Consider the following 26,880-nt stretch of genomic DNA (forward strand, 5'->3'; position numbering starts at 1 on the left):
CTGCTAGAAGACACAGAACTAGTACCTGATACATGTTCTCATAATATGTCTTCTTTCTCCTTTAACCCAAGAAAAGAAGTAAAGGAAACATGTTCCTTCACAAGAGAGGCACTAGAAAAACTACTCCAAATAGCCAACCAGCTGTGGAGCCCTCAGGGCCAAGAGGGGGGTTCAAACATTAATAATACTGGGAGGCAGGAGGGTACCCATGGATGATGCCTGCTCTCCCCTGATTCAGCTCCAGGAGTCAGGGAGAGTTAATACCCACTACAGCGGAAGGAAACCTAAATAGGGTTTGTTCTAGAAGAAACAGGAGGCAAAAAATAAGGAAGAAAAATTGGGTAAGTAAATGAAATAGATGGGCGTAGGACACTCTGCTGTGCTCTTCCTGGATACCTTGGCTCTGTTTGCACCTCATATGTCCTGTGACCTATGTATGTAACTGCCGTGATTGTCTATTCTGACAGATAAAATGTTTAAAGGCATATCTGGGGCCCTCCCAGGGTACATGTTTATCTCAACATAAAGTACATTTCTGGTCAAATTTCTGCTTCCAGTTTGCTCTCCTCCATACACTTTTTTTGATCCAATTTAACTTGTGCTACTTTGTAATAATTTATCTTCCTTTATAAGACTCCTGAAATCTCTTTATGAAAAGATAGGTATAAGTGAAGAAAGACAAGGCAAATAAGTAAACATTAGATTTAAAACGTTTTTCACATTCCCACTTGCCAGCCCTCAGGCTGTTTCTAAATCCAGCTTTTGAAGCTCTAAGTGTCTACTATTGCTCATGGCTGTCATGGCATTCCAAGCCAAGTTTCCTTTAAACAGGAAAAAAATATTAAAAAGCCCAAGTTAAAAACCAACAATCAAGGTCTTATTCTTAGATTGTCACTGCTGCCCTGGGTTGGGCCTTCGCTGCAGCGAGGTGTGGGTCATTGTTAGCTGGTTTACTTCAGAATCATCCCCAGCCCCATTCTTCTGGGGCCGCCTCCTCCATAAAACCTGGAAATATAAAATACGCATTTCCCCAGCTTTCTGTGTAGGTAGCAAGCTCGTGTGGCTTAGTTACGGCCGATGAAGCCCATCATTTCTTGTTGAAAGTATAAAAGGTGCCAGCAATTTTCTTTTTCTCCTTACTTGAACACAGATGAGATGGCTAGAGCTGGAGCAGCCATCTTCTGACACTGAGGCAATAAGCCGTCATACTGAGAATGGCAAAGCAGAAAAATAAAAAGAGCAACTCCTGTACTGTCTGGCTCCAAACGTATGGTTAACTGAGACATACGAGCCTCTGCTTGGCTAAATTAGCATTAGTCAAGTTTTCTACTCCTTGAAGCCAAAAGCTTTCTCAACTAAGATAGATACAAATATAGTTATAGATTAGATATGGATGTAGATATAGATATAGATACAGTTATAAGCAGATAGATTTATCCCTAGAAAGCCATTCCTTTTCAATACAGGCATGTATAAGAAAATACAACTGCATTGCTCTATACAGTACAGATCTATAGAATAAATTATCATCTGAACTCAAAAATGCATGCATAGTATCTCCAGGTTATTTCCTTTAAGACGCTCTACAAAATAGGACATCTAAATCCACAGCAATAATAGGAAGACAGACACAAATTCCATGCCAAGTCATTTTACCTGAAGATACAGTTTCACTCTGCATGAGAAACACGATGCTTTAATCTAGAGAGAATCTGAAGATGAGTTTGAAGTAAGCGAACAAGGGAGAACCTCAGATCACTCTGAGAATAAACAGCTTTCAATCCCAAACCAACCACTCTCAGCTTCAAACAAGAAAATTAGAAATGTGTTCTTATTTTTATCACCATCATTTTCAAAGCCCCAATAGACTGATGACGCAAACAACTTTCTTCAAACCGCTCCTGGTTAAGCCAGACTGGCTGACCCACGTGTCTATCATGTTGCTACGTTCCCTCACTCATGGTGCGCTTTCTTTCGCTCACACTGTCCTGGAGATAAATTTTTGGATCCATTTCCCAACTGACATCCGCCTCTGCCCTGCTCCTCTGACTGTCGAGAACATCCTGATTCACCTGCTGATATTTTGGACCTCAGCTCTCTTCTAATTTATGAGCTCAGTTACTCTTCCATTGTGACATTCTTCTAAAACAAACTGCAGTCCCAGCTCAGCTGGACTGAGAAGAGGAACTCTAGCCCAACTACAGCAGAAAAGCTCCATTTCCCCTCCGCCCCAGTAAAAGGATTTCAAAGACAGTGAAGCCAGAGGTGAAAGGGTAAAGAGTGGGAGCCACATCACTTTGCTTCTGGTCATAAATTGCCTCTGTTTTCATCTGTGGAACAATCTTTGTGTAGGGAGGGGAAGACAGCATACCATGCTGGACACAGATGAGACCATCTTGAATTGGTTTCCTGAAATGAAAAAATGAGGACATACATGGTAAAGGGAGGCTTCTAGGTCTTTTCTGAAGGAAATTATCCAATCAGCGGGACAGAACAAAACCTGATTATATGAAGTGGACCTTATGTTCATGACGAGTTTTAGAAGCAACCCTATGTTCCTCTCCCCTCCTGTGCCATCACCGCTTAGGCTCCAGCAGTGATGACAGATCAACTCTCCCCATAATCCGTATCACAGAATGCCATTCATTACGGGGATTGGGATTCAATAAAGTTAAAGTAGGCTTAGGAGATCCTGCCTGAGAAATTTAATATGTGGGGCCTTATGTGTGCTCTGAAGTACTTTGACCAAACTGCGATTATGTTCCAAAGGGGACAGTTTCCGAACTGTGCAGCAGAGAGGGCAGTCTACCTGATGGGACTTGTTAGTTAGAAGGAAATACTCGTCATTAGGAATGTGAGTGAGGAAGGCTTTGTGCACATGTTTCCATGCAAATAAAGATCGTGAAGGAACTACAGCCACCTGCCACCACCCCTTCCTCACTGAACCCTAATTTCGTTCATGCTCACCTTGCATGGCAGGACAGTCTGGGACTCTTTGCTGCCACAGGGGGAGAATGCTCATTGATCCAGACTAACTATGGTAATTCTGTATCCTAGACCAGTGGTTCACCCAGGAAAAGACACATTCCCAATTCTGGCCAGTGAGGTGAACTTCTGGAGTAGTGTTTCAAGCCCTTAAAAAAATGGAAATAAGAAAAATACCTATTTTTCTGTCTCTGAATGTCACCGTGTGAGGATATGATACTGGGAACAGCCATCTTGTGATCTTGAAGGAAAAGCCAAGACAATTGCAAAGATGGTTGACGTCACTGAGCTCCTGACTGAACTTCCTTGGAATTTCCTGGTGCCCAGACTTCCTGTTGGGTAAGATCAGACACATCTTTATTTATTAAGCCACTTTTAGCTAGGTTTTATTGTTGTTGCCTGCAGCAGAATGCATCCTAGGTGATACACAAATCATCCCTAGAGGGACAGAGTCTACAGATGATTTGGTTGGGTGAAGGAGGAGGCACTGAGTCTTGGAGGGGAGAAATGCTTGCCTGCGTTGCAGGAGGTAGACCTTCTGCCTCATCACTGTGTGTTTTCCTCTCCACCACACTGGTTTAGAGGGAACTTCGCGTTAAGGCCGTCAGCATTCACTCTTATTTGAATGATTTTCTTATGATGATTATGGATGTCATTTCAAATAAAATATTTATCTTGCCTAACCAGGTAATGGGAAATCTTTAGCCACAAGGTTAGAAACTAGACTCAACCTTGAAATTTATTGCCTACAACTCTAAACCAAGCCATGGTCAGAGAGCTGAGAAAAAGAATAAACAATGAGACAGCAGCTGCCTGGTCTTTCAGTGATGGATGGGAAGCCTAGGTATGGTCAACAATGACACCAAGCCATAAATATTCTATATTTAACCTACAGTGTCAGAGTTGTTTGATTTTTATTATTGATGTGTGGACACCCTCACGGTCTGAAATTCTAAATCCTTTATCTTATACTGCCATGTTATTAGGAAAAAGGGAAAGCGCTTTTTAAAAAAACCTCCAATTTGCATAGCTTTTTAGACTTTGGGCTTGCTGGTATTTGATACATCTCTGATATGACTGAAGAATTCCAGCACTGAGCTATTCCTGAGAAGAGACTTGTTTTCTGAGGGCAGGGATTACTGTGTGTCTAGTCAGGGTGAGGCGCAGATAAAGGGAGTTTTAAAATCATAATGTTTCAGAATCTTGCAATTAGTTCTTTAAAAAAAATCTGTTATAAATAAGCCATAACATTCTCTTTATAATGCCAGGGCTGCCATCCTTGCCAAAAACGACTTTTTTGGAGACAGTCTTCTCTTCCCTGTAGCATCCTGAACTCGACCAAAGAAACGAATTCATGTTGATGGATTCGTTATTGAGGGATGCGGGCATGATTCCCACTTGCTCCCCGCAAATAATCGTTACTCCAACCTAAAAAGTAAATCCAAACCAAAATGTCGTCCGTGTTTGGAAAAGCTGCCTTGTTTGGGTCATAGCAGTCCCATCGCGGCAAAGACATCATGGTAAAATTATTTGACCCCAGGACTTACTTCCTCTAGGAGAATCTTGGACGCAATGTGATCACCGTTCACATCTTCCACCGTCATTCTGCCACATGGCAACCAAAGCCACAGAGAGTTAGTCTTGTGCTTGGAAGAGAGTCTTCCTCAAGCACTAACAATACTTGCGTTTTCACAACTCCCTAAAACACAAGGTCTTTTTTTTTTTTAGAGACGGGGTCTCGCTATGTTGCCCAGGCTGGAGTGCAGTGGCTATTCACAGGCACGATCCCACTACTGATCAGCTCGGGAGTTTTGACCTGCTCCGTTTCTGACCTGGGCCGGTTCACCCCTCCTTAGGCAACCTGGTGGTCCCCCGCTCCCGGGAGGTCACCATATTGATGCCGAACTTAGTGCGGACACCCGATCGGCATAGCACTGCAGCCCAGAACTGCTGGGCTCAAGCGATCCTCCCACCTCAGCCTCCCGAGTAGCTGGGACTACAGGCACGCGCCACCGCGCCCGGCCACAAGGTCTTCTTAAAAGTTTCCTGAGAATTTCTTTGGACTGTGCCTAGTGGCTGCAACCTCACTGTTAACCACCTCATTCATTGGTTGTACATAATTCCGAGGGTGGCCTCTCTAGCTCCAATGTCATTTCTGTCTTATTAACTCTTTCTCAGATGTTTTCCATTGAAGGATATTTGTCCAGTAGCACCACAGGATTATTTTCCAGTTTATTGAAAATCCTTCTCCAAGAAGTCCAGATGGGAACGAAAATAGAACTTCAGGATGAAGTGTCTGTGGCCACCTTTAGAAAGCCCAACTTGCTTCTTAGACAAGAGAATTTCCTTTCCGCTTTCAGTGTGTGCTGAGTGAAAATGAAAGAAGTGTGTCTGGGGAGTCTTGTCCTCATTTAGACACTTATAAGATCTCACCTCATTTTAGTAAAATTTACATGCATGACTAGTAATTGTTTTATTAAATTAGACATTCTCTTTTTCATTTAAAGATGAGTTTTAATTATATAAAACAACAATTGCTATAAAAATGATTGCATGCGTTTATTTGAGCTTTGAGTGCCCTCTACTGGAATAAGAGGAAAAGTAAAAAATCAATACTACCTTGGTCTTTCATAGTTCTGTCCTGACTACTAAGGTATTATTAATAGGAAAACAATAATAACAGTGAGAACTCAACGTATCTCACTTACAGCGACCTAATAGTAATAAAATATTTATCTAAAAATGACTTTAATGCAGACCTAACTGTCCGCATTTTGTGGGTTTTACATTTGTGAAAAGTCCTAAGTGATATTGACAAGAAGTATAGCTTTAGTTGCTCTCTTATTTCTAATGACTGTTTGTCTCCATGCCATGAGTTTTGGGTTTATAGCCATAGCCTCTGGAACGAGGCTGGACTCTGGATCTGTCTTCTCTTCTAAGGCTTTTCTTTCCAAAACCACGGGTGATTTCAGCTTTCATTTGGATGAGACACTTCACTTCCCAGCTTCACAGTCATTTGATCCCCTCTCCTCTGACCGCTTTCCCCCCTTCTCTGCTGTAACTTCATTTGCAGCCACCCCTTGGCCTCTCCGCTCCACCTCTGACCTCCCATATCCTGCTGTGACCTTCCCTGTGGACCGCCAGCTTCCCTCTTTCCATTGTCACCACCATGTCTTCACTCCTGCTCTGCTCATAGTCAGTGTGCCCAAGCCTAATCTCCTTCCCTTGTCTCTATTGAATCAGACTCTCGGTCCCTTCTTATTTCAATGTATTTCCTAATTTGTCTGGACTTCACAGTTTATTACTTCTTCCACACTGTCAAAAATGCACTAATTCCCGCCAACCCTTTGATCTTCTGCTGTATAAGCCTTGCAAACAGTCTATTCTACAGCAGCCTAATGAGTCATTCTGACCGACTCGGATTTCTAAGCTGCAAAGCACTGCTGAAGGAGGTCATTTTGCTTTGCTCACCGGGAAATGACAAATACTTATGGCCAACTTCAGGTGAGACTTCGGGAACACTCAAGGATGGTTTTTTTTTTCTTTTTTGCTGTTTGCTTGTTTTTTCAAATCCCTCAAGGATTATTCAAACTTCAACTACTTTCTTTGTTCTTAAGACCTGCATTGCTTCTCAAGTTTTGAGAAAAATGTGTGGACCCTTCATTTACTTACCCTGAACATTCAAATGTGCCTTCAACTTTTATTTTAGGTTCCGGGGTCCATGTGCAGGACGTGCAGGTCTGTTACATAGGTAAACGTGTGCCATGGTGGTTTGCTGCGCCTATCAACCCATCACCTAGGTGTTAAGTCAAATGTGTCTTTATCTCTATTTATTCTTCCCTTCTGCCACGGGAGATTAGTCTTTTCCCCATTTGCTTTTGATTCTATTCCCTCCCAGCTCTTCTTAGGGTTTGTTCCAACTGTTTGTTCAGTTTTTCTCTCTCTTCCCAGGTGATTCTCTCTTCAGCTCAGAGTATAAACGTTCCAGATTCTCCACTGGTCTGCATGGCCCCTAGAAAGGGTCGTCCCTCTCGCAATCTTGACCTTCCACAAACGACTTCCCCACATCTCCCTTGCTTCACTGTGAAGCTTTTAGAAAGAGTAACCTACACTCCTCACTGCTGCTTTTGGGCAACCACTTCCGCTTCCACACAACCCAGTTTGGGTTTATTTTTCTATCACTAACTAGAAACGGCTCCCGACAGAGGTAACCAGAGAGGTCTTGGTACCACCAAGTTCCCAGGATTATCCGCTGTGTTACTCACCCATCCTTAGCTGATGTTCCAGCGCCTAGGACAGCTACTTACGCTCCAATTCACTGTTGTGCCAGCAGGAAGACAAAAACGACAAGGAAAGGGATATCTCTTGTCTTGAAGGACATGTACCAGAAGGTGTGCATACCACTTCAACTTGCATCTCATTGGCCTGAATGTAGTCACATGTCTAACCGAGCTGCAAGGGAAGTCCTTATTCTAGTTGGCCATCTGTCTAGCCAACAATCGGAAGTTCCATTCCTAAGGAGAAAACTGCTATTTGAGTATATGAAATTTGATGTACTAAATGCTAACCAAAAATACAAAGAAACTAATGAAACTAAAGTTTTAAAAATGCATATTTTGGCATAACTTTAAGGAATTTTGCTCTGATATTTTGTGTAATATCTGTTGTCAGAAAATTATTGTTTTGATATTAATTATTCATATATGTTAATTATTAATATTTGCTAAATATTTTACTAACATATAAAGAGAGAACATACTGTTATTTTTGAGTCAAAAGTAAATAAATACATACTAATTTATTATTATATTAATATATATTTTGTGTGCTTACACTTAAAAAATAATTTTGTTTAACAGACACTGCTTTAATAACTACAACACTTACATTTCTCTAAATGTTTTCCTGTATTTACAAACAATTTTTGTATAAAATGAAAGTGATTTGTTTTTCAGTTCACAAAGCCTCTCGAGAATATCAACATTAAGGCTTTTCTTTAACATCTATAGTGATTTGCAATTTACATGCATTTTTTATTTTACCTGAATCTCTTTCAGCTTCTCAAGCCACACATCTGAATCTACACGTCTCTAATTCTCGAGAACTCTGAAGTCTGTCAATATGTGTAGTAAAGAACTTGATATGTTTTTACTCCTCCTATTCTCCACCTGTTTTACTTCTTACTTGCTGTTAACTGACCTGGGATACCAGAAAAATGTTTTAATTATGTGACTAATTTCATAATATGCCATTGTTTTTAAAGAACCGTATTGACTTGTGCAGTTATAGTTCTAATTAATATTTATAAGCAGTCTATATCACTCTATATACTTCTTTGTTTTAATATGTACTGTAGATCTTTTTCATTCTTAAGTTGTTTTAAGTTTTCACCTCTATCAGCTGAGGTACACCTTTGTTTTATTTTAGTGAATATATTCAAGAGTTCCATTTTTTTGACTGCTTGCATTGTGAGAATTGTTTTTATTGCTTAACACATAATACTACTCAATTAGGGTATAAGAATCTTATAATACATCCCAGATACTGGTATTACTTAGCAAACTACAAGGAATCAACCGGAATATTATTAGAACCAAGGTGGAAGTTTTGCCATGTGGTTGGTTCTGACGTAAGTGTGCATCTATGGCCTTCCCTAAACCACAGAAATTGTATGCTGAGAAGTGTTGAATGGCAACACGATAGATATGATGTATTTTTAATTCCTTTTTATTTTCCCCCCCAGATTTTGCCTTCGAACATGGTATAGTGAATTTCCCATCTGTATCTTTCAATTACATCTGAAGCAAACTCCACAATGTTTTCTGTATTAACATGTATCTAGATTAAAGATTCAATCATAAACTTTATTTAAATGACTTTTCTCTTCCCAACACAGGTCTGATCCACGGTGCTAAGGATCTGAAGTGTGAAGTGAGACCTGGTTAGTTCTTTTAATTGCATTCTTCCTTCTGATCTATGTATAGCTTTTTAGGCTTGGGGCCAGCTATGCTAAAACTGCAGAAGGTGGTTCCAGGCTTAAGGGACTAGCAAACAAAAATGTTCTGATGAGGTGGAAAGTTGGGTGTGGTTCTAGAAACTCTTAAAGGCCAAATAAATTTGAGGTTAGTTTTATAAGGGCCCAAAGGCATGAGATGCGATTGAAGGATTAGGTAGAAACCAGATCATGAAGAGTTTTGAAAGCCATAAAGAGACTTGAGATTTTATTCCAAGCACAATGGAAACCCATCTGAAGTTTTTGAACAAGGGAGTCACTGGTAATCTAATTTATATCTTTAAAAGGCATCTCTGGCCATTGTGAGGAGAATGGTCTGTGAGGGACAAGAGTAGGAGGAAGACTAGTTAGAGAAGAATGGCGAAGGTCCAAGCAGGCGGTGTCAGTGGCCTGGATGAGAGTGGCGTAAAAAGAGATGATGATGTATACAATTTTAACATCCAGACGACAGGATTTTCTGACAGATTAGACACCGCATGGGAGAGAGAGAAAGAGAGAGAGAACTGAATGACTTCAGATATCTGACCTGAGCAACTCGATGAACAGTGGTGCCTTTGACAGGGAGGGGATATACTAGAGGAAAAAGAGCCGATATGATTAAAATAAGAACTCAAGGGTTTGGTTTTAGACACATTTGCCAAGATTCCTGCTACATCAAAGTGGACATGTTAGATAGGCAGTTATACACACAGGTCCTGGAGCTCTGGGCTAGAGCCATAAATGCAGAGCCATCAGCCTATACATGTAGGGATATGTGGCATATAAAGCCATGGGAACCAAAGCAATCACCAAACAAGTGAGTGAATACATAGAAGAGAAGGGATCCAATGGCTAAGCCTAGTGAGACATCAGTCTTTGGAGGCTGAGAAGATGAGGGGGAAGGAGTGATGGAGACTGACCCGGTGCAGCCAGTACAATGGGAGCAGAACTAGTGTGGTGTCCTGGGAGCCAGATTTAGAAACACTTTAGAAAGTGTTTAGAAAGTTTAGAAATACTCTAAAAGGTGTTTCAAAAATTGTGTCAATCTCTTTTTTAGCTCCCATAATTTTTTGGCTTTATTTCAGATGGGCAGATTATTGGCAACAACAAAACAATAATTGTTTTTCTCTGTTTCAATACCAAAACTATTTTTAGATGGACAGTTTTCTTTTGTATTTTCTGACAGATACTCCCTTGCCCTTGTGTGATTACTTTTTTCTAGATGCCACTTGGACATGCCTCCCCTTCCCACATACAGCATAGCCATATCATACACATATACAACTCACGTGATTCCAACTACATGTACTTGAGAGAGAGAGAGAGAGAGAGAGAAGGAACATTACAATGTCGTAGGTGATACCACCTGCCACACAATACATATATCCAAGAATAGAGAAATAGATCTGAACCTGATGTTCTCCTGGGGTTATGCCCACAAAGCAACGCTTTCTGAACCTATGGATGGCTTGTGAGATTTTTCAACATATTTTAGTTATATATAACATTTGCCTTATATGCTGAATCTAATCTTATGTTGGGTACAATTCTACCCTACCTAAGCTGGAGAGGGGTGCAAGCTGCCCAGTGTTAACTTTGTTCACAAAAAGGATGTGTGGAATGCTTGAAAGGCTGGTCCACGCGGGTCCTGGCAGGTCACTCTCATGTCTGTTTCCTCACCATCCAGCACTTAGGCATCTTCTGAGGTCTGCATGACTGAGGTGGAGTTTTCTTTGCCCCACCCTCACTTTCCTTGCTACATTAGATTTCATGAGCTTTCTCTTGGTCCCTAACATAGTCAGAACATCTATGTTGGTGGTTACTGTTTCACACACAAACTATCTTATCAGAGCTCTGCCTTCTTCCTCAACAACAGTGTGTCTATTGAGACGACCATTTAGCCCAAGACAGGACTGTTAGTGGATCTTTTTGATTAGTTTGTTTGTTTGTTTTATTTTTATTTTTTTAAATAAATAAAAAAAATAAAAAGTATCAAACAGCCCCAGTTATTTCTGGTTATAGCAACATAACAAATATTTTTTTTTCAGGGAAAAAAATAGGTACCCACTTAAATATGTGATATGAGGTAAACACACCATGATCTTCTTATGAACACAGCAAGTTGCTGAGGCACAATTTCCCCAGGTGGATAAAGCTGGGTGCTGTTCTTCTTACTCTGCATCTACTTGTAGCAGCAGATTTCTACTGAGGGCCAAATAGTCATCTAGAAGGAAAGAAATGAAAGCTTTGAGGTTCTGGGTTATTAGAGGATATCCGATGACCCGGTGTTGTTCTGGATGAGGCCAACAGATGAGAGGGGCGCCCAGGGGAGTTGGATTCAGGTTTAACAACAGGGCCTTGCTGGTGCGGTGAGCTGCTTCTAGCAAAGCAGGTTCTGTGACCACGCCCCCCACCCCCTACCCTGCCCTGAAACCAGTGTCCAGGCACCATGATGTGCCCTGGAGAGAATGTCTGTGCCTGAGTGTAAAGTGATAGAATTCTATCTTGGAATTTGGGCCAGGCGTGGTGTGCAGCAACCATAGATGAGAATAAGTCTGAGAGGAAAAGCAGTTTCTTCCTCACCCTGGATTCAGAAGCGAGGCCAGGTCTTCAGTTCCTTGGGGCTTGCAGCCTTGCCCTAGGATATTTGCCTGCTGACCACACCAGGCAGTGGTAATGGCAGTAGAGAGAACACTCCCTCAGGGGAGATGGCCAGACTTCCCAGTTTTCTCCTCTGCAAAGGGTTATTAATCACCACGGATCCCCTTCCACTTAGCATGCATTTGAAACACCTGCAGAGGAAGAGCCCTCTCGTTATCAGTGGAACAAAGGCTTAAAGTCGATAGGATTTGAGCATTAGAAACGAGACATTATTTTACACCACAAGCTGGTGAAGTGAGTCTTATCTTCATCAGAATTTTTATGTAAAATTTGGAGACTGCCAATCAGGAAAGTTACCTTGTGGACCCCAAGGTAGTGTTATTTTCCTTAACAATGACGGGGTAGAACTTACGGGAAGCAGAATGCAATTAAAACTCATATCCAATATTCTACTGCTCAACTGATGTCTTATTAAAAATGTGTGCTTGTGGCCAAGGAAGTAGGAGGTGCGCTCTCAGCTGTCAGGCAGAGAAGAGAGAGCCGTGCCCTGGATCCATGTTTAAAGGCCTGCACACTCAGATCCCCAGTCCATGAGGAGGGAGCCGTTTACATCCTCTTCCCACATGACAATCAAAATCACACCACAGACTTCATTTTTCTCACTTCTCCTACACAAGGGCTCATGGTTGGGCATAAGATAATGAGGACAGGCTCTGTCACCCACAGTGTGGCAAGATAAGATGTAGCATAGTCAGAAGAAATTATTTTAGGGCCCCCTCCCCCAGAATTTTCACTGGTGACTCAGTTCATCCTCTATGTGGCTAAATGGGTGATATCAGGTATGGAATCCTCAGATGCCCTAAGTTCTAATTCTGGCTCTACCACTGACTTCATTTCTGTGATAGGTATACTATCAAATGTCTCCATGCCCCTGTCTCCTCGAAGGGAAAACTCACTTCACCAGATTATAAGGAACACCAAATCATTGTGAAGCCCTCTGTCAAGTTGAGATTTGCATCATTCTTTGAACTGCCCAGGCTCAGCCCCTGTGATGTTTTATGAACTTGGCTCTCTGTAAATTAAGATTTACCGAGACATATTGCAGGAATGTTTTAAAATATTACTCATTTTAGTAGCATTTATAATTATGGCTGCTAGATCTTTCTTGGCATTCATTGTGTTAAACCTCAATGGCTCTACCAAGTAATGGATTTTGGAGATGGCCAGTAAAACTCATCCAATACCTCCTAAGTTCTCACTGTCTTTAATTCTGTCTCTAAGAAGGAATAATTATTAATCTTGAAGACATCAACTGTTTATTTCACATAGGAATTGAAAAATGCTTAGTGACCCTGAAGATGACAGAAAATCTGAGTCACAAAAGAATGAACAGTGGTCTTATGGCATTCAACTACAGGAGAAGAAGGAGAGAAGAAGAGGAGGAGGAGAAAGAGAACGGGAGAGGGAGAAGGAGAGGCAGGGGAGGGGGAAGGGGGAGGGAAAGGAGAAACTAAGGAACACACCGGAACTAAGCAGTTACTCTTTGGACCAACGATAAACATAAAGGTCGAATACAGAATATTTTCCTTCTTCCCGTGCCTCACTTTGCTTATCTGGTAAATAGGGATAACAGCTAAAATCACCCTCGCTTAGTAGAGATTTATACCTTTGCAGAATTTGTAACTCTTGTTAGTATTCACTCACTAACTGCAATACAATAAGTGTTCATTAGGTGTATACATACACAGCTTTCCAGAAAAATAAAGTGCCTTCATTTCTTCCCGAATGATTCAACCTATAGAATGCATCTGTTTGTGGGTTATATTTTGTTTGTTTGTCTACGATGAAGTTAGAAATGTTTATTAATTGCAGTAATGTCAGAATTTTTTAAAACAGAAACCTCTTTATTGCAGTACTTACATGTAGGACTACTAACTACAGTAAATTCATGAGGAATTTGTAGATAAAGATTTAAGGGCTAAATACTAAAATTCCATATAGTCACTAAATATTCCCAAAGAAATGGAAATATCTGGGAAGTATATGACCATGCTTTTTGGCCTTTATTTGAATATAAAAGAGGTGGCTTAAATGTCCATTAAATTACATTCCCAGAGAGTTTATGTACAAGTCAAATGATAACAGATTATACATTGACTGGTGCACGCTGCTTCCCCAAGTGAATAGTAACATAGGGTTGCAATTCTTGAACCATAACCCAGGTGGGTCAAACTTTGGGATCTGTTGTATTTTTAAAATGGTAATGTGAGCACAAACTGTGTATTGTGTAACACCTCCACTGGGGGTTGGAGGAAGCATTCAAACACATTAAATTTTCTTCAGTAAAACATGAAAATATTCACACTAAGTGAGATAAACACTATTAAATCATTTCACATACTTTGATTATTTAAATCAGATAGTTTTTAAAGAAATGTTGCAGACTTGTATTTTCTTTCTCAGATTTGTGGCCTGTGCACCTGTATTATTTAAAGTGTTTGGGATGCTCTGCAGTCAACTGCGGGGAAGTCTTTGAAAATTTAATGAACACCAGTGGGAGGATATAATATCGAATATAAGTAATAGCTGTGAGCTCACTTTTTCAGGAACTCACCAAGTATGTAAGCCAAGAATATTTTTGTCTTGGTCCCCAGGATTGAGAGTAAACAAATTTCCAATACTGTCTAGATAGTGCAGTGGGTAAGGAGAAAAGAAATTTGAGGTACTTCAGATGCAGGGACGAGGAGTACACAACGGAGAGTGAAAAGAAGCTGCCAGAGAGATGGGAGGACGAATCACCTGAGGATAGCGTACATCGGTATGAGCAAATCATCGTTTGTTTGTTTTTGGTAATATAAGAAATTCCATAATGACCGGGTTTGCAAAGATATCACACATGCTGAGAACTCAAGCGTCTATTCAAGGTGATGACATTTGGTAGCCCAGCTCAGTCTGCAGCAGGACTACCTGCAGAGCTCATGCCTGGGCCCTTGGAAAGGACTCTGTGCTGAGAAGGACCCACTTTTGGTTTAATGCTCTGTGGTCACTGACTTTATGTTCATAATCATAGTTAAAGAAGGACCCTCACATTTGCATTTTGCATTGAGCCCTGCAAATATGTAGGGGTTGTGTCCGCAGGCACAATAGAGTGGACGACCATCTCCACTTTCACTTTTTGCTAGAAGTGAGAGGACAGCCTTATGCCTAAGCATGGGAGGAGCCCGCTGACCACACGGCCAGGGAAGCCTTCGCTGTGGCTTCTCTCAGGTCTGCTCCAGGCATGTGAACACTTACAGAGACAGGAATGATGTAAACCCAGCTCAATTGTCTCATAGAACTGATGTTTACAGGTTTTTTGGATAAACATAGAAGATGACCTTCCCTGGTCTTAAAACTTGAAACTTACATTTGTCTCACCTGAGTTTCTTCCTCATGAAACTGACCCTCAGGCCAGAGACTGAAACTCACCAGATCTCTGCATCCAGGCCCCGCATTCCTTATAAGTGCTTCCTTGCCTTTCTCTAACTCCTGTTTTCCTGCCTTACCCATCATATAAAGCCCCCCAGTTTTTGTCAGTTGAGGAGATGGATTTGACCCTTTTCTGCTGTAGCATTCAATTAAAGCCTTCTTCCCTTGCAATACTTGTTGCCTCAGTGACTGGCTTTCTGTGCATGGGCATCAGGACCCAGACTGAACCCCTGGTATTTCAGTAACAGATGCACGATGCACTTTATCTCAAGAGGAAGAATAATTTCCTTCTTATAATCTCCATCTAAACAACAGCATTGGACAGAATGCACAGTTCCTGTGATAGGAGGAGTGATGGGGATCTCTGTCACAGCCATAACCTCTGCTTATGTAGCATAAGGTAAGAGGTCTGAAGGCACCATCTCCCCAAGGTTAACCTAAGCAGAGAGTAATAAGTCTTCACATTTGTTTTGCATTCCACAATGTATAAAGGAGGTTTACAGTCATTATCAGATTTTACTGATTCATTCACTCATGAAACACACACAAACATACATAATCCCACCTACACACACCCACACAAACATACATGCATGCATACATACCCTCCACATATGTGCACATTTTTATTCTGCAGCAAGTGCAAGCCACAGAGCTGGATCCTCACCCATTGTATTAAGGGAATCTTCTCACCTCTTTCTTACTTGTCACTGTCTGTTCTCCTCTTTCCAATAGTGATTCATGGACACTATTGTCCCCCAGGATCTCCACTCCCTTCCCTTCAGTTCTTACCCCAGGCTGACTCTTGTCACTGCCATCCCACTGACAAGGCACTCACCATGTTCTCCAGCACTCATTACTCCTCTAAGGAAAGCTTGTCTCTCACTCCTCAGGGCCGAAATTCTGCCACAGAGTTCCCTGATTTCCAGAGCACACCTTCCCTAAAATGTAAGTTCAGTATGGAATTGCCTACTACCCCCTTGTTCAGGGAAGACTCTCCCTCTTTAGTTTCTAGAACACAATTCCTTTCCTGGCTTTCTTTTATGTCCCTGGCACTGCTCTTCAGTCTCCTTTGAAGATTCTTTTTTCTCCCACAGTGGTTGAGGCTCCCCTAGGATTTCCTCTTTGACCCTTTTTCACTCTTTGCATTATTCCTAGGAAAGCAGTTCAATACTTCCCTGTGATTTCAATGGTCATTTATGCAACTATAGATCTGAAGTTCTATATTTGTTCTGGCTAGCCATGTAATGTGGGACAATATATGTAATCTCTCAAGCCTCAGTTTCCACATCCATCAAATGGGCAAAATAATCATCCCTACCTGATACACATGACATATTAACAGTCATTGTCATTGAAGCACCTCTATTAATGGTGTTGGGCAGGCACTGTACTAATGAGCCAATGATTATTTAGTACATAACAATGATAGGAGCTATGAAGAATAAAGCAAAAGAATAAATGACCTGATAAATGTGAAACAATTAACAGACTGACATAAAAGAAATGCTCATAAATGCTACCATAGTCCTCCCCATCATCTGCAGTGAGGGTCTTTAGCTATTTCTAGCCTAGATGTCTCTCCGGATGTCCATAGAAACTCAAGTTTAGTACATCTAAAGCTATGTTTTTTATTCCCCACGTTGATCAATAGCACCAAAGTCTCAGCTGACCATCATTTCACCACCCTATTATCCACGTTAGATCTACTCCTCGTCTCCAACCTTGTTACCCCGACCTGATTTAGACCTTTAACTTTTTTGGCCTGATCTACTGTGAGAGTTAGCTATGTTACCCTTCTCTAGACTGGTGTCTACTCAATCCTCCACCCAACGGCTGGGGTAGCATGCTGGTCCCCTGCTTAAAATCATACAATGGCTTGCTATCGTCTTCCATGGGTGTAGCTCAAGCTTTTTAGCCCAACCCACTACTCCAGACCCCTCCTCACTGCTTCTGCTCCAATGCACCCCCCTCCCTTCCATTTCCAACCCTCTAGACTGCAGGACATTGAAGTGTACGAACTCTTCCTGCTCACTCAGCTGTCTTGCCTCTGAACCTGTGTCCCCCGACACACACTGCCTTTCACCCTACAATGCCTTCCACACACGTTTTACACACCTTTTGAACTAGCTAACTATTGCTCAGGGTCAACAGCACCTCCTTTAAGCATTTCCCTGGTCTCCATCCTACCCCTCCCTTATTCCATCTGAGTTGTGTATCTCCCGTAAGGGTCTCACATACCCTGCTCAAGTCTCTTTCACTAAAATCACCAGGTTCCTTTGGATTTTACTTTTGTGCCTGTTTTTACCAGATCTTTATTGAAAGAAAGAATGAGTTTTACTTGTTTTCCCTGGATTCTTTCAGGAGGACCCCCACTCGGATTTTCCCCACAGGCTGTGTGCTCATGTGTCTTCCACAGCCCATAATTGCCTATAGTGAATTTGCCAAACTCTGGATTTGTCAGTTTTAAAAAATATCATGTGGGAAATACCAAAGGGCCGGTCTAAGCTGGAATGAATGGAAAACTTGCCTCTAACCCTTCAAGGCCATAGTTCAACCACGGAGATACCCAATTTACATGATTAAACCGACCACTTAGCATCTCATGTTACGGCATCTGCATTTGTATTTATAATGCCTTTATATTTTTATCCAAGAATCATGGATTAATTCTTGCATTACTTCTATGTGACAAGAGGGCCCAGTATGAACTTTTAAAAACAAGAGAAGTCTCCAGTACAGGAAACTATCAGAACCCAGAATGCTAATACCTTCACTAAATCATTAAAATCCCTTTCCACTGGGCCCCCACAGCAGCCTAAGCAACTAGAACAAAGCTTAGCATCTAGAATAAAAAACAAATTACCTCTTCCCTTTTCCTGAACTAAATTCCCACATCACCACCACCCATCCTTTTTCTTCTTCGGAATTCACATCTTGGTTAATGTACCAGAATTTACACAGGGGCCCCAAGTCAAAATCTTGTCAAATAACTCTAACACTTTTCTTTCTCCCACTCCACAAATCTCATCAGCACCCATACTCTGCCATTTTGCCTTCCTTAATCGGAGTGTCTGGCTGATGCATGTCAACAAGGGTTGCTGAATGCCTGTTCTTAAAAATTTGCACTCTCATCTCCATTACCATGGCCTTTAATATCTCACCTAAACTGCTGAAATTGTTGTCCTATTCTGGGATTCTCATTTCTCCAATAGCCTGTCATGTTGCTTCCTCACTTCAAGTCCACTCAGACTTTAAAGTCCTCAATAGCTTATCATCACCTGCAGAGTAAATGGAAATCCAGTAGCAATTGCAAGAGTGTAGGGAACTTCACCCCAAAATATGGCTCCTTGCCGCAAAAAGTATTTTGAGTTAAAGGCCCTTAGAAAGTAACAGACTGTAATAGCACAACAGGCTCGTCTTGGCCACTGCCCAGAAAAGCCAATGCACTTAGAACAGCAGGTTTTGCAGCAAAGAAACAGTTTAATAATTGCAAGTCCAGCTAGACAGAGAGACAGAAGACATTTCTCAAGTCTGCCTACTGGAAAACTCAGAAGCTAGAGTTTTAAAGATTATTTGGCAGGCAGAGGGCTAATGAATGAGTGCTGCTGATAGGTTAGGATGAAATAATAGAAGTATTCAAACTGTCTTTGTGCTAAGTCAGTTTGTGAATGAAAGTTACTGATTGGGAGTCAGTTTCTTGGTCTGACTCACAGTTCTGACTAGAGCCATTTGGTTGCCATAATGCAAAAGTTTGAAAAATATCTCAAAGACCAGTCTTAAGTTTTGACAATACTGTTGTTACTGGAAAGGGGTCCTTATCCAGACACCAAGAGAGGATTCTTGGATGTCATGCAAGAATTTGAGTTCATAAAGTTAACATGAGCGTATTAAGAAAGTAAAGAAATAAAAAAAATGTCTACTCCATAGACAGAGCAGCTGCTTGGGTTGTTCGATCAAGGATACTTACTGTTACTTCTTCATTATATGAAAAACAAGGGTGAATTTTACATGAGTGTTCCGAGAAAGGAATAGGCAATTCCTAGAACTGGGACTTCCTGCCCATTTTAGACCATATTGGGTAACTTCCTGATGTTGCCATGGCATTTGTAGACTGTCATGGCACTGATGAGAGTGTCTTTTAGCATGCTAATGCATTATAGTTACCTTACAATGAGCAGTGAGGATGACCAGAGGTCATCCAGGGAACCAAATTCTGGAAAAATTCAATAGAGAGACACAAATATGCTCCAAATTTTGTTCACAGGAGTATAATTTACTCAATTGCCACAAGCTGTAAATAGCTCAAAATAAAGTTTCCGTGACTTTGAAAAACAAAACAAAGGATCAACAACATTTTAAGCAAGAAAGAAAAGTCAAAAACATTACTTCAGTCTTTTTTTCTTTTTTAAACGGGAAAATCATTTTTTTTAATTTTAATTTTTTATTTTTACTGCATTTTAGGTTTGGGGTACATGTGAAGAACATGCAAGATTGTTACATAGGTACACACATGGCAGTGTGATTTGCTGCCTTCCTCCCTTTCACCTATATCTGGCATTTCTCCCCATGCTATCTCTCCCCAACTTCCCACCCCCTGCTGTCCCTCCCCTATTTCCCCCACAGACCCCAGTGTGTAGTGCTCCCCTCCCTGTGTCCATGTGTTCTCATTGTTCAACACCTGCCTATGAGTGAGAACATGCAGTGTTTGATTTTCTGTTCTTGTGTCAGTTTGCTGAGAATGATGGTTTCCAGGTTCATCCATGTCCCTACAAAGGACATGAACTCATCGTTTTTTATGGCTGCATAGTATCCCATGGTATACATGTGTGTACTTCAGTCTTTTATTAGTTCCATTCATGCAGTCAACTACTGTTCTGCTTGATATTCATAAACATCCCAGCTCTCCATGTGAGTCCTGAAAGTTTTTCCTCTATTCTAATGTACAGTCTCCAAAGTTATTAGAAGCCTGCCTTCAACAGCACCTGTCAAAGCCCTATAGCTGATTATAAATGACATTTTGAAGAGGATTAAAACTGAATAACTGTGGATGACAAAAAGTTTTAGAGCAGCTACTACTAAAGCCACAATTGACTAGCAATTTTGATTACTTCTATGGTATACAACAATTTTAATATAACAATTATAACTACTGTTACCATACACTAAGTCATATCATAATTATAAGAGTTTCCCATAATTTTGGAACACATATCACTAACATATTTACACAAATATAGCCCAAAGAAAACCAAATACTATTTCATGTTTGACAATGCTTTCTGTATGATTTTTATGCCAAAGAAGTCAATTTAGACTTTAGGAAACTTAATATCTAAAAGATTATTCAGGTCAGAAAAAGACATATTTTATCATTTGATTTTGGAAGGTTTGAGAAATATAAAATACCAGATAACCATAAGTCACTAATTTAGCCAAAATGATAAATGAAAAATTTTACAAAGGCATAAACTTTTCCTCATTAAGAGGGACAACTTAACTTTCCAAATAATGTGTCTCTTTTCTTTCCTTTCTTTTTCCTACAGTTTATTCAAAAGGGAAGACAAAAATTTTTCATTTTCAAAAATATTACATGAAAATCTTGTTCAAGAGAGAAAGCCAAATCTTAACCTTGCATTAATACACTATTAATGTCAAACCTAATTCTTAATAAAGTCTTATAGATAAATCTATCCAATATTAATCAGTATGACTCTAAGGTAAGATTCTCATAAACCTTTTATAATCCTTTACAAATTGTCCTTGTTGTTGTTAACGAGAAGAAAAATGTTCTAAGAAAACTCTGGTGTGCTTTTTTTATTCTAATGTTCAGTTTATGGAAAAACTGTATAATAGCCATTTAACTTTAACCAATATAGTCACACACTGAATCTCTTTTACAATTAATTTTTCATAAACCTTTAACAACTTGTTCAAACCTTTAGATTTTGGTTTTGTTTGTTTTGTTTGTTTTTTCTCTTGAGGCAAAGTCTCACTCTGTTGCCCAGGCTGGAGTGCAATGGCACAATCTGGGCTCACTGCAAACTCTGCCTCCTGGATTCAAGTGATTCTCCTGCCTCAGCCTCCTGAGTAGCTGGGATTACTGGTGCACACCACCACACCTGGCTAATTTTTTCTATTTTTAGTAGAGACAGAGTTTCGCCCTGTTAGTCAGGCTGGTCTCGAACACCTGACTTTGTGATCTGCCCACCTCAGCCTCTCAAAGTGCTGGGATTACAGGTACAAGCCACCGCTCTTGGCCTAGATTTTTCTATATCACTGTAAACAATCCTTTAACCTTCTAAACTTAGGCAAGAAATCCATATTCCCATGCTTTCTTTTGGTAAAAGTACATTTTACTTTCCTTACATGCCTATGTGTAGAGCTATTTCTTCAGTAGTCTCAAATACATACGTGTTACACTGTTAACTCTTAGCAACTTTTACTTATGGTGAAAAACTTGGCTAGTAAGTGATTTTAATTATATAGCAGGTGTGGAGCCTAGGACACCAGGCTCCAGTAGTGCAGATAAGGTCTGATTCTTTCTAGCATAGCTAGGGGCTATGGCTAACTCCACATGTCCTCAGGCCTTAACTAGCTGTTAAGCAGCCAAGTTGAACTGTTTTCAAAAGCCAAAGAAGGTCAAAAGCTTATGACCTTAAAGCATTTAATAAACCTAATATCTGACTTGCATAATTTAGACCAACTGTATTAATTTTGAAGATATTTTTATTATACCAATCAATAATCCTTAAAACTGTCTTTATTTTCCAAAGCTTACTAAAGGCATGTGAACTAAAAGGCATTAGTTTTATTTTTCTGACAAGTATTTTATTTTAGCACTTATTATTATTATTTTGAGATGGGGTCTCACTGTGTTGCCCAGGCTGGAGTTTAATGGTGCAATTCTGGCTCACTGCATTCTCTGCCTCCTGGGCTCAGGTGAGTCTCCTGCCTCAGTCTCCTGAGTCGCTGGTATCACACTCAGCTAATTTTGTAGTTTTAGTAAAGACATGGTTTCACCATAGTTTGCCAGATTGGTCTCAAGCTCTTGACCTCAGGTGATCTGCCCACCTCAGCCTCCCAAAGTGCTGGGATTACAGGCATGAGCCACCACACCTCGCCTAAGCACTTACTATTTTTAGGCAAATTAATTGGAGATTTTTCATGTATAAACATCACATAAATAACACACATGAATACACAGACAGAATAAGATCCAGTAGTTGTAAGATTTTTTATTTGCCAGTTTCCTAATTGGATTACTGGCTTCAGGGTGGAGCCCTTGGAGGAACAGGGCCAGGAAAGCATGCAGACAGGTAAGCAGGGACAGCTGGAAGACAAAACAGATCCCCGAAATTAAGGATTCCATTTTTATATCAGATCCTAGATCTCAAAAAAAGAAATGCAATAGAACAAGACAGTGCCATGATTTTACCATGCATTTCATTGCAAAATAACCCAAATCCCATTCTGTGGTTTGCTGATCCCCCATGAAAGTCTTCTCTCAGTGAGAGGGTAGGAACATCTCAATACCTTGCAGGTGGCCAAGAGTATGTTTCTCTGATCCAAATGTTCTAAGAGTCATGCATTTCCTTTTAATTGCCATTAGCTATCCCCAAAAGTATATTTCCTATGTAGTTATTACACACCAAATCTCTTTCATAATGCGAAGTAATTTCTGATATCCCCAAAAAGCAAAAAACATCAGATAACACATGTAAAATAGAACAGAGCCTTAGATTTTGAGAGAGATCTATCCACTTTCACTTTCTAAGGTTTCATGAGGAAAACAGATGTTTTTCCCAAAACAGGGTCTATGGCACCTCCTCTGTTTTTTTCCAAGGAGTTCCAGGCTGTTAGAACTTGAATAGCTGCTTTTAATTAAGCTGACTTTTAACCACAGGGCTCTCTTATTAAAATTTTTTTTAAAAAAACACGTTATTTTAGGTTTCTTGTTACCCAATTTTAGCCAGACAAAAAGGCAAATATTTCTGGCTTTTAAATTTTACTAAAAGTAACCACCTAGGTGCTCAGAGAAAGGAAAATTCAAGATGATTCGTGGATGAGAAGCGAATTAACAAATGGTGGAGATCACAACAGATATCAACCAGAAAGGACTCATTCCCTAAGTCAGGAACTGAACTCCGAACCCAGGCCACCACTGTGAAAAGATAAGAAAGGCAAAAGACAGAAAGGGAGAAAAACATTCTCAGGGAGGCCAGAGAAAGGCCCACCCATTGCAGCAACAGTGTAAAGTTCAGGTGGCTGCTCATAGGGGATCTTTTCCTGCAGTGTCATCAGTTCTCAGGTTTCCCCTTTTGGAAAGAAAAAAGCTCCCCATACCATATGTTCCTGTACATGCCTCATCCTATCACCCACAGCCATCAGCAAAGAGTGCAAGGCAGATTAATCCAAAGAATATTGGTTAACATCCCCTAAGTTGGGCCTCTAACCCAATCCCATCTTCTACCCAGGTAAATGCACCCCACTTACCCAAAGTTGGCCAATTGGGGCATGCAGACAACTTTCCTTTGGGTCAGGGGTCTCTTGAGTACCGTCCCTTCACGTCACGGGAAAGAAGTTGCTGGAAAGGGATTCCAATCCAGACCCCAAGAGAAGGTTCTTGGATCTGGCACAAGGAAGAATTCCGGGTGAGTTCATAAATTGAAGGCAAGTTTAATAAGAAGGCTACTCCATAGACAGCAGCAGTTTGGGCTGCTTGACTAAAGATACTTATTGTTACTACTAGATTATATGCAAAACAAGGGGTGGATTATTCATGAGTTTCCCCAGAAAAGGTTGGGCAATTCCCAGAACTGAGAGTTCCTTGTTAGACCATAGAGGGTAGCTGTTTGACGTGACCATGACATCTGTAAACTGTCATATCGCTGATGAGAGTGTCTTTTAGCATGCTAATGCATTAACATTAGCGTACAATGAGCAGTGAGGACGACCAGACTTCACTCTCACTGCCATCTTGGTTTTGGTGGGTTTGGGCCAGCTTCTTTAGCACAGCCTGTTTTATCAGCAAGGTGTTTATGACCTATATATCGTACTGACCTCCTGTCTTACCCTGTGACCTAGAATACCTCACCTCCTGGGAATGCAGCCCAGCAGATCTCATCCTTGTTTTACCCAGCATCTATTCAAGATGGAGTTCTCGGGTTCAAATGCCTCTGACAGTGATGTCACCTACAGAAGCAATTGAGGAAGTTAACAAACCTTGTGACTTCCAACTGCATGGCTCTTAAACAGTGATTCTAGAAACAATGGCTGGTTATCTTTAAAGTACACCTATATCTTGGCAGAATTCAGGCCCCTCCCAAATCCTAAACTTGTGGACTTCCATTAGTCTTACAAGGATGGTTTTGGTCCCCAAGCAAGGAGAGGGTTTGTTTTGGGAAGGGACTGTTATCATCTATGTTTTAAAGTTAAGAAAAGCAGTGAACTTGTGTTAAAAGCAAAATGGAGTTAACTATGTCACATTTCACTAGAGGTCATTATTTTTTTTTATTTCTTATTTTTGCAAAGGTGGTTTCAAGAATTTCCCCCTATCTACATAAAGTCTCAAAGTACCCACCAAGGAGAAGAATTATTTTTCCTTTTCTTCCCTATTACCTCATCTGACCAAGAATGTAACCACACTTTAATACTCCCTTTCACAAGATAATGTCTGGCTGTCAGGCTCATTCAAGTTCCAAAGTAAACTATTTACAAATTAATATTCATTCTCTGATCCATTTATTCTCCCTAGTAATCATTTGTTGTCCCTCAATAGAGTTACCTATATTTCCCAGCTCCCTGAATTAGCGATATAAGTATCTGGGCCCCAGTGGAATTTTGGGTAATCACTCTATAATTTTCCCCTCAGCAGACTAATAACTTCATATCCCCTTCCCCTTATTAATCTGCCTTTTGCCAGATGATTTTTCAGCAAACTTTCAGCAGGCAAAAGGGAAACCCCAACACATCATCTGTTAAGTTTTGTTCTCTGACCCCAGAACATCTTTCCACCCTCATCTCCTCTTATGCCCCCAAACACAGTCTCCATTACAGTCAAATATGGCTTTCTCAGAATGCCAGGGTTCTCCACGTCTCCTTATCTTCCCACTTGCTGTTTTTTCTTCCTTGTATGCCCCACCCCCAGCTGTGTGCCCTCCCTGGAGAACTCCTATTCTTTTCTCAAAACTTTGTTCAAACATTCTGTGGGATTATCATGATATTCTTTTCCCTCCTGTGTGCTGTTTCATCTCCAGTCTCTCAACAGAAGGTAACTGTGGTGTTGTCAGAGGATTGTCTTCTAATTCTATTAATAATCTTGTTTCAGGAAAGGGGTCCCAATCCAGACCCCAAGAGAGGGTTCTTGGATCTTATGCAAGAAAGAATTAAGGGTGAGTCTGCAGTACAAAGTAAAAGCAACTTTATTTAAAAAGTAAAGTGATGAAAGGACAGCTACTCTATACACAGAGTAGGATGCTCCCGAAAGTAAGAGGAGGAAGGCATGCACCCTAAATACAATGTTTACATATATGGGTAGATGTGCGTTTGTGATACGAGGGTTTGTGATAAAGGATTACTTGTCTTAATAACTATATTTTGCAAGAATCAGTATTATTATCTTTAAGGCAAAATTAGGAATGCCTTTGTTGTCCAGATATTGGGATATCTGGACACTCTCAAGTCTGGGTCTCTTTAGTAAACATTATTAATTTGTTCCATTAACCATAAACATCTAGAGGCTAGGAATGCCGCACTTTTTGAGAATGCAGCCCAGCAAGTCTGTCTCATTTTCCTAGCCCTCATTCAAGATGGAGTCACTCTGGTACAAACACCTCTAACAATCTCACTATCTTATTTGCTTATGTATTTGCAGCAGACACTAGACCAGAAGCTCCTAGCAACAAGAGCTGGTATCTTTCTAATTTTCTGTTCTAAGTATTGACACCAGTATCTGACACATAGTCAGCACTTGATAAACGTTTTCCAATAAATAACCAAATGGTAAGAGTTAGCGAAGCAAAGCATCCAGCCATCTAATATCCCAGAAATATATTTTTTCATTTTCTAAAGAGAAAATGTATAGTTTAGAAGACAGGAGAAGTTATCGTTTCTTATTGCCAAAATGATCAGGAGTTTATAAAAATGCCCGTAGAATTTATGACTTATACAGTGCAAGGCAGGGACATTGATTACCAGGTAATAGCCTCAAAAAGAGAGATCCTCAAGAGCTCTTTTCAGGGCTTATAGAACTTCCAAAGTTAAGAAAAGGTACTACAGAGAACATGAAGAAAGTCTCTAGGGGGCTAAGGACAGAGAAGTTGTTTGGAGTAAAATATGAAGGGCTCCTTTCAATGGAGGGCACTGGTGAGAAAGTGAAACACTGGCAATGAGAATAAAAGCAATAAAGAAACAGGAGGTGGGAAAGGGCACCAGGAAAAGAAAACAAGTTTAGTTGTGACATGAGAAAAGATATAAATAATCATGTGAATGGGCACTTATCATCCTAGGATTTGCTTCTTTAAAAATATTTTTAAAACAAAGAGACAGGTGGTAACGAGATTTTTAAATGAAATCAGGAATTTCCAGTCCCCCACTTAATTCTTTGATCAGGATAAAGGAAATTTTCTGAGATGTGAACATCACATTTGTCTAAATACTTTATTCTCATGGGGAAAGCCAGGTTGAAGTGAGAAGAAAGGGCACACAAGACGTGTTACAGGAAAGGGGTCTCAGTCCAGACTACAAAAGAGGGTTCTTGGACCTTGCACTAAAAAGAATTCAGGGTGAGTCCACAGTGCAAAGTGAAAGCAAGTTTATTAAGAAAGTAAAGG

The 26,880-nt window shown here is 40.5% G+C and overlaps 1 long non-coding RNA gene across 2 annotated transcripts in view; it reads left to right on the forward strand.

Annotated features, from left to right (window-relative positions):
* Nucleotides 1-26,880, forward strand: part of LOC118143608 (uncharacterized) — a 171,046-nt gene that overhangs the window by 31,201 nt on the left and 112,965 nt on the right. For both annotated transcript variants that reach the window (XR_013523681.1, XR_013523682.1), the window contains one exon: nt 8,882-8,926. This is a non-coding gene — a long non-coding RNA (uncharacterized LOC118143608). The remainder of the gene's footprint in view (nt 1-8,881; nt 8,927-26,880) is intronic.

Source organism: Callithrix jacchus, chromosome 11, assembly GCF_049354715.1.
Source record: "Callithrix jacchus isolate 240 chromosome 11, calJac240_pri, whole genome shotgun sequence".
Taxonomy (NCBI): domain Eukaryota; kingdom Metazoa; phylum Chordata; class Mammalia; order Primates; family Cebidae; genus Callithrix; species Callithrix jacchus.